The sequence below is a fragment of the Procambarus clarkii genome, chromosome 82, assembly GCF_040958095.1.
Source record: "Procambarus clarkii isolate CNS0578487 chromosome 82, FALCON_Pclarkii_2.0, whole genome shotgun sequence".
Classification (NCBI taxonomy): Eukaryota; Metazoa; Arthropoda; class Malacostraca; order Decapoda; family Cambaridae; genus Procambarus; species Procambarus clarkii.
In genome coordinates this window covers 14,637,278-14,652,047 of record NC_091231.1, presented here as the reverse complement: position 1 = coordinate 14,652,047, position 14,770 = coordinate 14,637,278, and the positions used below count along the sequence as shown (strand labels likewise).

General features: G+C 40.6%; 1 long non-coding RNA gene across 1 annotated transcript; it reads left to right on the top strand.

Moving 5' to 3' along the window:
- The first annotated feature begins 37 nt into the window (after nt 1-37).
- On the top strand, nt 38-8,698 carry LOC123764435 (uncharacterized). The gene is made up of 2 exons (XR_006773560.2): nt 38-195; nt 3,871-8,698. It is a non-coding gene; the product is annotated as an uncharacterized lncRNA (long non-coding RNA).
- Nucleotides 8,699-14,770: the final 6,072 nt, after the last annotated feature.

Sequence of the window (14,770 nt, the reverse complement as noted above, 5' to 3'; positions counted from 1 at the left end):
CGTCCTCGCTTTACGACTTACAAATACACGCATAAGAGTGTAGAGAGGTGTTAACTACCTGGCAAGATATTGGCCTGTGTGTGTGTGTGTGTGTGTGGTGCCATCCTGGTGTGGAGCAACACGTGCCAATGGTCATGTTGGTGTGGGTGTCCTTGCTGTTTCTAGCACAACCCTCCTGCGCTATCATGGAAAGAGGTACGGTTACACACACATATATATACGGTTTCAAGGTAGTGTTTCTGGGCACATTTTTTTTTTTTTTGTAACTTTTAGAATACAATATTGTACCGCTCCTATATTGACTTTCAGAAAACTTTTACACTCTTCTATTAACTGTGAATAGCCGTACAAATAATTTTTAAATGTTTCAGTTAGGTACTCTCATCCATCACTGCTTCATCTGAGTATTATACTACCTCTGCCCTGTTGTTGTTGTTGTTTTAGATTGAGCTACTCAGAACATAAAGTTCCAAGTAGCACGGGCTATGGTGAGCCCGTAAGTGGAGGCTCTTTGGAGCCTTTATCTGTATCAGTGGCTGATACGAGATCTAGGGATGGATATGTGAGTCTTCAGCTGTACCAGTTATGGAGCTGGTGGGTTAGTGTAGACTTCTAGGTCTTCGGTTTTTTCTTTGCCTGAGACTTTGGCTGACCCGTGCTGCCGTTGGAGTTTGGTGAGGTGTCCTCCATGAGATCTTGTACCGAGTAGGCGTCGTATTTGTGGTGCGGCGGTGGAGCTCCTACTAAGATTTCCTCGTTTGAGGAGTCAGTAACATCCGTAGGTGGTGTTTTCGTCTTTCACCTTGCAGCCTGTGGTAGACTCGGGTGTCGTGGATTGGTGGTGCTGTTAGCATTTGTAGACAGCACGACTGCTGAGATGGTGATGATAGGAGTGTTGGGAGCTGGAGAGGGAAATACCTCCGTTTGTGCCGCCCGGGTCATGGGTGGTTCTGGAGTCTGTGTTGAAATCGACCTCGTGGTCGTCCTGGTGGTAGTGTTCGGAGTGGTAGTGGAGGAAGTGAGACTTGCGTCAGGAGCTATGATGGGATCCAGGCCATTGGCATGTATAATGCGTTCAGTTCACTGGCAAAACGGTGGTTGTCTGGTCCGGTAAACCTCTCCGCTAGTCTAATAAGCAGGGATAATACCTGCACTTGATGCAGGGGGCTGTGAAGGAGTCTGTGGGGCCTTGGGTCCCCATTGTGAAGGCTGGGTCATCTGGTGGGAGGAGCCACTTTTTTTGGTAAGACCGGAAAGTCTTCTGGTCGGTTGGTGGGAGCTGAGGTGGTGGGTTGAACGCCTGGGGCTCTGGTCGAGGAGGTAGAAGGGTTGTTTCTCTTGGCTTCAACCTGGGCCTTGATGCTTTCCTGTCTGCGGGGGCAGGGGTATGAAATTGCGGGGTGAGCCATCACAGAGCAAGCAGCGATGGACTGTTGCCTTACATATGGAGTAGTGAAGGTCCAATGCGCACAGGCTGCACTTCTGGACAGGGTGCTAACACTTGTTGGTGGGGTGAGAGAGCTCGTAGCACTTGAAGCACTGCTGGATCTCATGGTATTGTTCCTTTTTTACTTGGTGGGGTTGTATTTGTAAGCAGAAGCAGTAGAAACCTTGTGTGGAAGCCTGGGTGGCTGCAACTATGGTGGTGAAAGTAATCTTCATTGATGATTTGTCGGTGCTGCAGAACTCTAGGTTGCATACACCCAGGTTCAGATTTTCGTCCTAGATATTGTCCATAATATTATGTTGCGGTCGGTCAGCGATTCACTGGCTGGTCCTGCTGGTAAAAACAGTTCTTCCGGCCAGGAATTGACGTGGGAAGTGAGAATGTAGTTTTTTTTTTGCAGGGATATTCCTGCACGGGTCCTAAATCTCTGGCTGGACCACTAAGTGTTAATTGTTTCTGTTTTACTTGGGCGGAGTATGAGTATTTATGACTCGTTTGATCGCTTCAGTAAAATTTTGTCCCATGTGTTTAATTAACAACTTCTGCTCTGTTGAATCAAAGTTGAAATCTTAATGGGTTTGTAACTCTGCACTGTGTTAGATAATTCCAGTGGTCTGTCGGGCATTTCTTCACAGTGCTGACATTTCCTCTCATCTTCTAGAACCTGTAAGCCTATTTCCCGTGCACATGGGTATCCAAGCCTGATGCGATGTAAGTGTACTTCTGTTGTTCTACTTCTCCTTTTCATCAAACTAAGTGGTTCGTAATTGGTTGAATTCTTGTACCAACCCGCAGATCCTAATGTTGCAACTGCTGTGTTGTGGTCAACGTACATCTTTTGCATTGCTCTGTTTCTAATTACTTTCTTAATCTGTGATAGACTCTGTGGTATGTAAATGTCTACATTTCTTCTTAGTTGCAAGTTATGTAGCTTCGTCTGCAATGTCATTTCCTATTATTCCTACATGACTTGGCTACGTCATGAGACATGTGCCAGAAACATTTTGATGTGTCGCTGCTTTGTCTACTTTTGTGCGGCATCGTTCTGCATTCAGGATTTGATTTTTGTGTTCTAGTACTGGATCCAGGGGAAAGTCGATTGGGTATCCCAAAAGCACGACTCGTGTGAGTCTTTCTGAAGGGTCCAACTTTTCCAAACATACAGGTTTCCCTTGCAGGACTTTTACTTGTTCTAAGTAATTTGCAGTCTGTTGGTCTCGTGGTGTCATTATTATTTTCCCTTTCAGGTTGACTGTGATGGAAAGTTTGAGCTCTGGTTGTTTCTCTTTAATTGCCGTTACTACTCCATATGCTGTAGGAAAGTGGTCTGTCTGCATTATCTTGAATTTTGGAAGATGTGCAGAGTCTGACGATGTCTGGTGTGAGACTGATGCTGTCCCCTCTAGGTCCATTATGTCTGCTGTCTTGCTGGTAGAAGCACGTGGTGAAGCCTCGATACCAGTTTTCTTCGGTGCACTGTCCCTCCTCGTCTGAAAGCTGCCTCCATTACCTCTTTCTCTGTGACTTCCCCATGACGTCTCCACGTAGTGAGGACCGATTCACTGCCCTACCTAATGCCTGAGACACTCCTAGGCCTGGAGAAATTCATTCCCCTCCAGTGGAGGTCGTAGAATAATTCCCCCAGGTGGAATCAGGAATACCTAACACCTAATAAGCTGTTCGGCCTACCTTTTCCTGAAAAGACTTAGTACACTTTCTACGGTGCCCCCTTGTGGCGATGCCCGCAGGGTACTGCCTCGCCCTTCAGGGTAGGACTCTAAGTGACCTGATCAGTTATACGGTCCTCACACACACAAAAAATCGGTCATGGGTATCGAGAGTGCGGTGCGAGTTTGGGTCGCCTGCATACTGGGTTGAGCAGAATACGAGTCAGTTGGACAGTAGGTAATCAACAACGTTGTTTCTCCATCAATTGTAGACGAAATCAGAATTGTTTCCTTCCAAACAAGATATTGTCTGGGTCTTGGAGTATAGATGTATTTTCCTCTCAAAACTGCGATGGTTTGAGCAGATGGGTGCTCAGAATGGTAAGTTTTTCTGGAACAAATCCGTGTGCTACTAGCTAGCAATGGCGCCGGCAGCGAATCCCAGTACTGCAGTCGCGTGCGGTATCGAAACATTCGGTGTATACAATACACAAGGTATTACCACTCTATACGCTACGTATCCTGTGTGTTTCAAGGTACGGTTGTAAGTACATGCAAATATAAAAGTGAAATGCGTCTTAGATGATATTTTTTTTCTGTACGTTAATGTATCTCATTTACGAATTTTGTGTTAATATTATTCTTTTTTTTGTTTTACTATACATAGCCTTCCCGGTTTGGTGCCTTCTTTTGATAATTACTTACTTACTTTTTGTTTTACTAAATAATTGGCTTGTTTATTGGATGTGGCGACAGGTGGTAGTTCATGGTCTGAGTACAGCCTAGTGGTGGCGCCAGTGCTGCTCTTCATGGTGGTGGTGTACCTGGAGGCCACCAGACGACCCAACCATTACGACTACCCAGCTGCCATTACCGTCTATGACTACAACTAGCCGCCCGGAGACCATAAGGCTACAATCACTGCCTGTGACAGTAACTATACCGTCCTTTACTGGAGGCAAAACCTCAAGCCGCAGCCTGACCCGGCTCGACAGCACTACTGTTAACAAGAACAGGGAGGATCCTTCGTCACTCGTAAATTAACAACAAACTCATGTGAATAAAGAAATAAATCTAAAAAAAATATTGTAAAAATCGGATATCTAAAACAACAATCAAGTACTCTGAACATTTATTCAGGTAAGCGATTTGAGAAACATGTAATTTGAAGTAATATTGGCCAGCAGGTGAATTTGTTTGTTTGTTCCTACTTAAACGTTTAAAACTGTTGCGTGTAGTAGTTCTATTTAAATTACATTATCGCATAATTAACTCATACCGAAGCATTGTTTTGAGGCTTCAACTGTATGCTTCATGAAAATGTTCAGCGCGTATTTGTTACAAATAGGTCAAATTCAATGTGGAAGAATTCATTTGAGCAATTAGATCAAGATGAACGCCAGGGTTGTCGAGAGAGCTCATGTCGTATAGTTTGGTTAGACTCTGGTTATTCAGAGGTGAGAGAGGGACAAGGATGTGTCTCGCTGGTCCTCCACTTCACCAACCCCCACATGTATATCTTATCTGTTGTATTAGTAAGACAAAAATACAAATGATATCTCTGAGATAATTTCGATACGCGAGCAGAGTGTTTCCTACCAGCTTGCATCAATTTTCGTGGGAAATATATATATACTAGGCTGTACAATGATCATTTACGATCGACAGGGTTTGGTGCCTTCTTTTGATAATTACTTACTTACTTACGATCGACAGAAGGAAGTTCAAGAATGAAGTGAATACCAGTCTAAGGGAAGGTGACTGTTTAGAGTAGATGATAAATACATTTATATCTCTCACCGGTATATGAACATGAAAGGTAATTGCTGCATGAGTGTCAAGCGAACCTGCTCTCACAGGGTTTCCAGTCTTACACTCTGTGGATAGAGCACTGCAACCCGTCCTCAATCTATGTTCATTCCATCCAGCGGTCTACCCCAAAGACGCATACATCAATTTTAACATGTTGTTCAATCAAAAATACGAAGTTTCTCAAATATCAATTAATATTATTATATATTAGCATGTTGTGCATATTTAGGCATAGGTTTAGGTTCTGTTGGCAATTATTTGTATTTGTAGTACGTGGGTGAAGCATTTATAGCGTTGTGGTTCGAACAAAAGTCGTCAGCGAAGCACTTGTTTGAAAAAAAAAGAAGTATTCGAATGTCAACAGTTGTGAATCATGTGTAAACCGTTTTTTCATTCATAAACAGGGGGGTTTAGTGGGTGCTTGGAATGGACTTAGGGTTTTGTTTGAGTATGGGCTGCACAGTTGATGACATTCGAACACTTCTCGAATAACTGCTTCGCTGACGACTTTTATTCGAACCACAACGCTGTAAATGTTTTTCCCACGTACTACATATACACATAATTGCCAACAGAACCTAAACACCTAATCAAACCAATTCCTAAATATACACAGTATGCTAATATGTAACAATCTTAATTGATATTTGAGAAAATTCTTATTTTGAATGAACAACATGTTTAAATTGATGAATGCGTCTTTGGGGTCGACCGCTGGACGGAATAGACTTTTTGGTCTGAGAAAGGGTTAATAATCTTGTCAGTCCGTCCTCATAGACAAAGGCCTAAGGGGGGGTAGACCCCCTCCCCCGGACACATTGATCAATTTTAACATTGTATTGAAAATTGGTTTATCATATATGTTATCATTATTATTATTATTATTATTATTATTATTATTTAAAATTTCTATGTACAGTTAGGCATAGGTTAGATTAGGTGTTTAGGTTTTGTTGGCGAATATATGCAATTGTACGTGAGTGAAGCATTTACCCGGGGGGGGGGGATGTCGGCCGCCGCTCTAACGAGCCTGCAGGGTGTCGCTAAAGGATGCATTTTGTTAAAGCACACCTTAGCATCTTCGGAAGCAGAAGAGTAAATACAAATGGGCAGAGACAGTAGTACACATTCCATACAAGTATGAAGAGAGGCGAGATGGTTACTCTGTTGAGAGGACTGAGTTAATCTTACCATGTGTTCTCACTGGTCGGCTGGGGCAGCTTGTGTGGTGTAAACTGGTGGGTCCCTCCTGCTGGTCTTGTAGATGGTAGAACATACTTAAGTGTAAGTTGGCTCTTAATAATTATAGATGAGAGTGCGTGATAAGAAGTGTTTCTGCTATGTTTATTATTGCTATATCTTTTGATTATTTTGATGTTGCTGGTCAGGATATCTCTGGTGAAAGTCTGTATAGAAATAATGTGATCTTTAATAGTGCATTTATAAGACCGTCATTGTATGATACAAGCTACGATATTTATGAGGGTGTACAAGAAAAGAAAAGAGAAAAATACTCACTTTATTACAGAACACAGATATACTATCATATCAGTACAACTATTTGTTCAACATAACACCAAAAAAGAATATTTTACACTACCACGGAATGCAAGTCATTGAGGACTGGCCAGACTATTTCCTGCGAAGATATAATGAGAAAAATAGACTCGAGGAAGACCTCTCCTGGTCTGGCCTAATGTGTGATCAGCCACGGGCCTTGCACACACTTTACGGTTAAGGTTACATTTAACATACAATTCATAACGTGAAATTTAACTACGAAAGGCTTATCATGACTGAATATCCGAATGGTCACATCTAATGAGATGCTCCACTACTAGAGGGAGCGTCAAACTCGCGATAGTGTAATATTAGTCATAAATTTGTAAATATTACAACCCAATAATTTGTGTAAATAAGGTAGTAATGAGGGTCAAGGCCACCAAAGAGTATGTTAGCTTCATTGTGCTACTTTCCCCTAACAAAAAATCAATTATATATTTTCCAATCAGAGCTGATATAAACAATCTGTCGTTTGTCTTCAAAGAATGTTTGACAGTAATTTTGGGGTGAATTTTTATAATTAATGAATTTAAAAACATAAATACAAAATACAAAAAAAACAATTCGTTTATACTTGCATGTGATCAATATTCAATATTCTCTATATCTAAGTCACCAATATTGAAAATTAAGTCGTGCTCGATACTGGATCATTAAAAATAACTATATACGGCTTTCACATTTGGAGCAGACTTAGAACATCTATGAATGGAAGAAGCCCGAGGTAGACAGCCTTCTTAGCCGGACAAGATTGCCAACATCGCTTCAGTAAAACTCACGTTCTTAAATTATCGTCCATATACAAACAATTTACAAACCAAGTGTAGCCTCAAATTCTCTTCAGTGATCACATAAATTGTTCTGAAATACAATTTTGTTTAACACTATGGATCTTATTGCCTTGTACTGACATTTATGTAAGAGGGACTTGATCATCAGTGATCAAGCCAAACACACCTAACCAAGCCTCACCTGCGCCTGAGGTCAGTCTCCTTTACAATATAACATTTTATCCCATATATAATATATATAATATTAAATTGAACTGAAATTTGGGTATATTTTGTTAGTAATTTATGTAGTGGTTGTAGACGGGTTCTCCAACCAGGGAGACTTCACCACAACGCACTGCGGGGTTCAGAATACATAAGTATTCTGAAATTCTAAGTGCTAAGAACTTCTGAAATTCTAAGTACACAGCCAGCAGGAACTACTGGAGAATACAAATGACTTCGTAATTTTTGCTTGTGATTCCGTGGTAATGTGAGATTACCTATATCACATTACACAGGACCGCTGTACCTATCCACTGACATGAACAGGTCAGTTTAATCGACTACATTAATCACAGTTACTAAGAGTTCACTGTATCCAGCACAGTGTAACTAACCAAGATAGTCTACAGTTACCACTTTTGGTTACTGTGTCTTGTACATATCTCTGGATGGGTCTTCCCTACCACAAACTCCAACGTTACCATAGGAAGCCTTCACCGTTACACCTGTGCACGCCGCATTGTTTCATTCATTCAACTACTATATAAGTTAATTATTAAAAAAAAAAAAACTACCGTGGGTTAGTTTAGAGTGAAGCCTAGCGCGTCTCTCCCGCCATGAAGCTCCGCGGGATAATGTCACATTTGTCACCTGGTTAACTATAATATAATGATGCAACACTCTTATAAGCAGAGCCGGCTTTAGAGGCTGCCGGGCCCAGGTGCCAACCATTTTTTAGTGCCTCCGCCCCCCCTCCTTCCCCAAGGTTCACAGCCAAGATTTGTTTTAGTGAAATGATTTATGACAAATACTAATTAGATTTTGTTTAAAATAAATAAACATTCAAAGTATAAGCGGAGAGAATTGTTGGAAATAAATTATCTTTTATTTTGTATTTAAAAAACTGACTCTTATTATTAAAAAGTTATCCTTCTTTGCAACATTCATAACTGTACTGCCAGGAATCTTAGCGAAGTATCCAACATTTGCTTAATGCAGGTAATGTATGCACATAATTAATGTTGACGCCTAATTGGGTTGGGTGTGGAGCAACACTAGGTCGTTGCCTTGTAAAGTGACTGTTGTAAGTCTCTTGTTGAATCACTTGTGATATAAAAATATTATTGATATGTATATGTATTTGTGTACATGGATGTATATGTACATGCACAGGTGTATGTAATATTAACAATTATGTAACTAGCTTCACAAGATTGTGTCTTTTACTTAACTAAACTCTGAGGTTCAGTTCCTGAACCCATTATGTGCCTCTATAACCCTTTCCACCACCGCTCACCGCATGGGTATGGGGTGCATAATAAAGAAATAAATCTGAAATCATCACCGACCTAACAAAAAAGCAAAGAATCCTGTACACAATGTTTGTCACAACAAATTCAGCACACACACACATTTGTTTGCAAGTTTGTGTTGATTTATGACAAGCTTTCACAGGTTTGAATCTTTTGAAAGATAATTTTCCCTGACAAGACTGAAGTAGATTGTAGGTTACCCCAGAGCGGATCCCCTTTGAGCGCTGGGCCCAATTTGGTTCATTTGGCTTAAAGTCTTCCCTGCTTATAAGTATCTAGAACAAGTCAACTTGACATGATAATTATCACTGGCATTACATCAATAAAACGGGCCACTTTGAAAACCAATTAGATGTTGCATATATATATGATGGGGGTGATTCCTCCCGGCCGTCTGAAGTAGCCTCACAGGAATCAACATTGTCGGAAGGTTCTGAACACATTCCGTGTAGTTCACTAATACACTTTGTCTGTTGTCGCAAATTCTTAACTTATAGTCGACCCTCAGTTGGGCATTATAAAGGGGATGCTTGCATTGCTTCCACACTGGAGACAGCAAGACCTATATATGTACTCACAACACATTACTCACACACACACACACACGCACTATATATATATATATATATATATATATATATATATATATATATATATATATATATATATATATATATAAATATATATATATATATATATATATATATATATATATATATATATATATATATATATATATATATATGTCGTACCTAGTAGCCAGAACTCACTTCTCAGCCTACTATGCAAGGCCCGATTTGCCTAATAAGCCAAGTTTTCATGAATTAATTGTTTTTCGACAACCTAACCTACCTAACCTAACCTAACCTAACTTTTTCGGCTACCTAACCTAACCTAACCTATAAAGATAGGTTAGGTAGGGTTGGTTAGGTTCGGTCATATATCTATGTTAATTTTAACTCAAATAAAAAAAAATGACCTCATACATAATGAAATGGGTAGCTTTATCATTTCATAAGAAAAAAAATAGAGAAAATATATTAATTTAGGAAAACTTGGCTTATTAGGCAAATCGGGCCTTGCATAGTAGGCTGAGAAGTGAGTTCTGGCTACTAGGTACGACATATATATATATATATATATATATATATATATATATATATATATATATACTGTATGTATATTCTTGTAGGAATAATTGATTAAGAGGTATTCTATATAGTTCTATAGTAATCAATATAGAACCCCGTCAGTGCACCATCAATACAAGGCTTCAGTAAAATTAAATGCCAAAGAGTTCATGGTCCTTGGATTATTTGTTCCCTTAAAGGTTAGTCTTTATTTCTTAATTCTAACAATAATTCAACATGTATAAGGGGGCGTCATTATATATATATATATATATATATATATATATATATATATATATATATATATATATATATATATATATATATATATATGTCGTACCTAATAGCCAGAATGCACTTCTCGGCCTAATATGCAAGGCCCGATTTGCCTAATAAGCCAAGTTTTCCTGAATTAATATATTTTCTCTAATTTTTTTCTTATGAAATGATAACGATACCCATTTCATTATGTATGAGGTCAATTTTTTTTATTGGAGTTACAATTAACGTAGATATATGGCCGAACCTAACCAACCCTACCTAACCTAACGTAACCTATCTTTATAGGTTAGGTTTGGTTAGGTAGCCAAAAAAGTTAGGTTAGGTTAGGTAGGTTAGGTAGCCGAAAAACAATTAATTCATGAAAACTTGGCTTATTAGGCAAATTGGGCCTTGAATAGTAGGCTGAGAAGTGCGTTCTGGCTACTAGGTACGACATATATATATATATATATATATATATATATATATATATATATATATATATATAAAATGTGTGTGTTGTACCTAGTAGCCAGAACGCAGTACTCGGCCTGCTATGCAAGGATCGATTTGCCTAATAAGCCAAGTTTTCATGAATCTATATATTTTTCTAATTTTTTTTCTTATGAAATGAAAAGGCTATCTATTTCAGTATGTATGAGTTAATTTTTGTATTTTGAGTTAAAACTAATGTAGATATATGACCGAACCTAACCAACTCTACCTAACCTAATCTAAACTAACACAACTAAGTCAATAATTTATGTTCTTAACATAATATAATAATAATAATTCAAATAAACTAATTGGAAACACTTTATTGAAAATAAAGAAAATCACTCGACCTATTTGGCAAATCGGACCTTGCATAGTAGGCCGAGAAGTGCGTTCTGACTACTAAGTACATTATATATATATATATAATAAACAATATACGTCTTCAGTATTAATAACATACCATGAAAAAGGATTGTAACAAGAATTATGACTTACTAGACATAAGATGTAAACTTATTGCGACCAATTTCTGTCGCGTAGGTCAGTCACCACAACAGTTCTCCCGTTCATTCTCTCGACCACAGCTCTGCTAATCACAACCATCGAGCTACTCTAACAACCTATTCTTAGCTGTGATCTAACTAACATACCCAGATTACAACACAGTGCTCCGTAACTTGCAGGGACACCCATAGTAGGGTGTGGAGGGGAGGGTGGGCAAGGGTGCGGGCAGTGACACCAGCTCACCACGGCTTAATACAGAAATACCGCTAATCATGCTAACATTAATGGAGCTAGTCACGTCAGTATGTATTTTCTTTATGTTCATGCTTGCACCCCTTCCCCTTTCTCTGTGGCACTGTCACCCAGTCTTGGCCCTCCCACCTGGCACTCCCTCACCCCCTCACACTCTCACCTGACACTCCCTCTCTTCCTCACACTCCCACCTGGCACTCCCTCCCCCTCTCACTCCCACCTGACACTCCCTCCCCCTCACACTCCCACCTGGCACTCCCTCTCCCCCACCAACCCTACGCTACGGTTCACAGTAAACTTGGCACACATTGTTATAAAAGCATTAGTTACCAACAAATATTGACAAGTGTGACCTTAAACAGGTAAGTGAATGCTGACGACTCTTTGGCACCGTCACACAGTAAAAAATATAGTGTATATATTTTCAGTTATGTACAAGAGGTGTAGGTAACCTTCAGCTGGCTATGTACAGTCATTTGAGCGTCGGGGCGGTGGAACTCAAGCTCAGGAAGCTGAGTGGAAGGTGGTACTAAGGATGAGTCTCAGGCTCCCCTGCATGCCACTTGCACTCAATTACTTTTCTCTTATTGGTCCAGTTATGTATTTCTCCTATTGATCCAGTCAGGTTTGATCTTAATTTATTGATACATTTATTTCATTCAAACAAGTATAATTAGCGTTTTCGCATCTTGAAACAAGCGTAGACCATGAAAGTTGAGTAACAACTGGTGGGACGTTGCTTCTATTAAAGGCTCCAAGAGCTGCTGAATGGTGTTTGCTTGCGGAGATTCTTATGATCAATCTTCGCTCTAAATTTCCATAACATGAAACGACGTCGTCCGCTCAGAAACTGTTTCCTTCCCGGCGTTTAAGAATTAAATGTAAAAGTCAGCACTGAAGTATTTATGTAACCACGCAACAAATTGAACAATTACAAGACATGTTTCATAGTTTAAATTAAAACTTCTAGTTCTTGCCATTAAATACAAACTCTTTCAGTCTCCTAGAATGTCATTCACGGCACAAGAATTCTGGCGCCGAATAGAATGTCAACTGACATTCTGTTTGTGCTGTATCTAATGGCCGGCTTAACCCACAAAGGATCCAGAACATAATGGTAAACACCGCGTAGCCTAGTCTCACCATACACCAAAACAGAGAGATTATATTACTTAACGAAAATTAAGCCTACTAATATTTAATTTTATAATTTCATTTAAATATGATATATTCATTTAAATATATACTGAATTTCTCTTGTACCGTAAACATATATTTATACAATAACTTCATCATTTACGTTCTGATCGGGGGGGGGGGGGGGTCCTCATATATATAATTGTATAGCAATTATGAGACCAAAAATAACCTGAATGCAAAACGCTCTCTTGATGATTTTCTTACTAAGAACCTCATTAGAGCTAAGAACCTCATTAGAGAGAGAGAGAGAGAGAGAGAGAGAGAGAGAGAGAGAGAGAGAGAGAGAGAGAGAGAGAGAGAGAGAGAGAGAGAGAGAGAGAGACATGAAGAGAGGGAGGGGATAACGAGAAATGGGAGAGATGGAAAGGGAGAGAGGGAGATGAAGAGAGGGAGAGAGAGGGAGGGAGATGGAGAGAGAGAGAGAGAGGGAGGGAGATGGAGAGAGAGAGGGAGGGAGATGGAGAGAGAGAGAGAGATGAAGAGAGAGGGAGATGAAAGAGAGAGATAGATGAAAGAGAGAGAGAGAGAGAGAGAGAGAGAGAGAGAGAGAGAGAGAGAGAGAGAGAGAGAGAGAGAGAGAGAGAGAGATGAAGAGGGAGAGAGAGAGAGAGGGAGATGAAGAGGGAGAGAGAGAGAGAGGGAGATGAAAAGAGAGAGAGAGAGTGGGGAGCCAGACTGACAGAGACAGCAAGCGAGCAAGCGCGCACCCTGCCAGGCCAGGTGAGGGAGAGAAGGGTAGCGGGCGTCGGGGTATTGACCCACTGTAAAGGGTTGCCAGGTGGCACACGCGGCCTCCAGGAACTTCCTGCCGGTGGGTGTAAGCGGGGTTAATTTTAGTACCATCTTCATGCTCATACACAACGAATAGTGATTAGCAAGACCACAAGTTAACTGCTATAGCGGTGCACCTTGCAGAGCCTTGGGTGTCGTCAAGTGTCCAATGATGGGTCATTTTTTAAACATGACTTCAAGAAGAACAGCAAGACGGTCGGCCGAGGAGCGACTACAGCAAGTTCCTTTGCTTCAGAACCTCCAACACTACTACTCTTGATACACGGCTGCGAACACCACCACACCTCCGCCTTCCGGGGACAACTGGAAGCATGTGGCTCATTGTTCACGATTCTCTTGCGCTTCTCCAAGACTCTGCCATAATTTCTATATTTAGGAACACACATTAAAGTGTATATTATTGATTTATTGCCTGCTAGAGAGAGAAATGGGAAGTGGGATGACATTGACGACCGCGCGGCAAACGAGTGAGAAGTGAAGCTAAGTATATATGGCTGCCTGGAGCCACATCTCTCGGATCTCGGCTCTCATCAACACAAAACTTGCACAGGTAGTCCGGTAGTGCACGGTATAACGTCGTCTGGGCTTGATCGTCGTCGTTCCTGCCCCGATATTACTTGACGATCAAGCTGTATGACACGCCCAGAGCGCCGCCATCTTTGGGAACACCCATGAGACACCCCTCCTACCGTGCCATTACCAATGACCTGCCATCGTGAGCGCTTCGGTGATGCGCTAAACGTACAAGATTTACTGTCAGTCTGTATACACCTAGTTGAGCTCTGTTCTTTCGGCCCGCCTCTCATCTGTCAATTAATCAACGATCATCGATCTATCCTGTAATAACAAAGTTCATCCATAAAAAAGGCAAACGCAAGGCGGAGGAGCTATGAACCGCGGCAGCTGATCCTTAACAGTTATCAAATAATAATGTTCATGCGTTCTTTGCTTATCTGAACGTTACTGATTTGCTCTTATGATCAATCTGCCGAAATATTTCACTCTTAATGTCTAGTTCAGTGCCATTACGCCCGTCCCTTTCTCAGTAGCTGTCATGGCCGCTCCTTGCTTCATGTCCCAGTTAGCGATCTAGCAGCTGGGAGATTTATCTACACGCAGTGATTGATTAAAAGTAACTACCACGCTACCACCACTGCTGAGCCAAGGCACCTCAACAAAGAGCTATATTTCAGTAACACTACTCGCAGACCATCATCGATATTCCCACAAGCTGTTATGTGAGGCTTTTCATTAAATGAAAAGAAAGATTAGTATATTTTGTGAAATAAGTATGAATATCGGAACAGCAATGTCGTAGAAACATTATCACCTTGCT